The sequence below is a fragment of the Pimephales promelas genome, chromosome 2 (genome assembly GCF_988280905.1).
Source record: "Pimephales promelas chromosome 2, fPimPro1.hap1.1, whole genome shotgun sequence".
In the NCBI taxonomy this organism is placed as follows: Eukaryota; Metazoa; Chordata; class Actinopteri; order Cypriniformes; family Leuciscidae; genus Pimephales; species Pimephales promelas.
The window spans coordinates 50,464,577-50,465,410 of NC_142770.1; positions in this window are offsets into that span (position 1 = coordinate 50,464,577).

Here is an 834-nt window from a genome sequence, read left to right on the forward strand (position 1 = left end):
ACTCGAAAAGTAAGCCGAGTTGGGGCTCCACACTCGGGGGTATTGGGGGCCTCTAGGAGGGCCCCCCACGCCGGGTGTATGGGGCCCCAACTCGGCTTGGTTCCGGAGATATGGCCCTTTAAAGTTTCAACTTTGACCGGCTGTAACTCGAAAAGTAAGCCGAGTTGGGGCTCCACACTCGGGGGTATTGGGGGCCTCTAGGAGGGCCCCCCACGCCGGGTGTATGGGGCCCCAACTCGGCTTGGTTCCGGAGATATGCCCGTTTGAAGTTGCAACTTCTACCCAGTCTAATAATCCCAAAATAATAATTAAATAAAAAAAAAAAATAATAATAAAAATAAAAATAAGCCGAGTTGGGGCTCCACACTCTGGGCCTGGGGGGCACCACTAGGAGATCCCCCTGTGCCCAGAGCGTGGAGCCCCGAATCGGCTTTCCACACCACTCACACCGGTTTCTGACTACCTTAAGAGAGTCATTGTTAGTCGCGCAGTTTACCCGACTCTGGGAACCGGGGCTTTGGGCTTGGGGGAGACCCACCGCTCGCCCCCTAACACGTCGGGGGGGACCAGGGGGCACCCGCCTGGACCCCCTCAGCCCCACTTCGGAGAACCAGAACGCTGGCCAGGGACCCCCACGGCGGTTGAAGTTTGAACTTCTACCCGGTGCATCCCGAAAAATTGAAAAAAATAAAATAAAATAAGATTAAAATAATAATAATAATAATAATAATAATAATTTTTAAAAAATAAGCCGAGTTGGGGCTCCACACTCTGGGCCTGGGGTGGACCACTAGGAGATCCCCCTGTGCCCAGAGCATGGAGCCCCAACTCGGC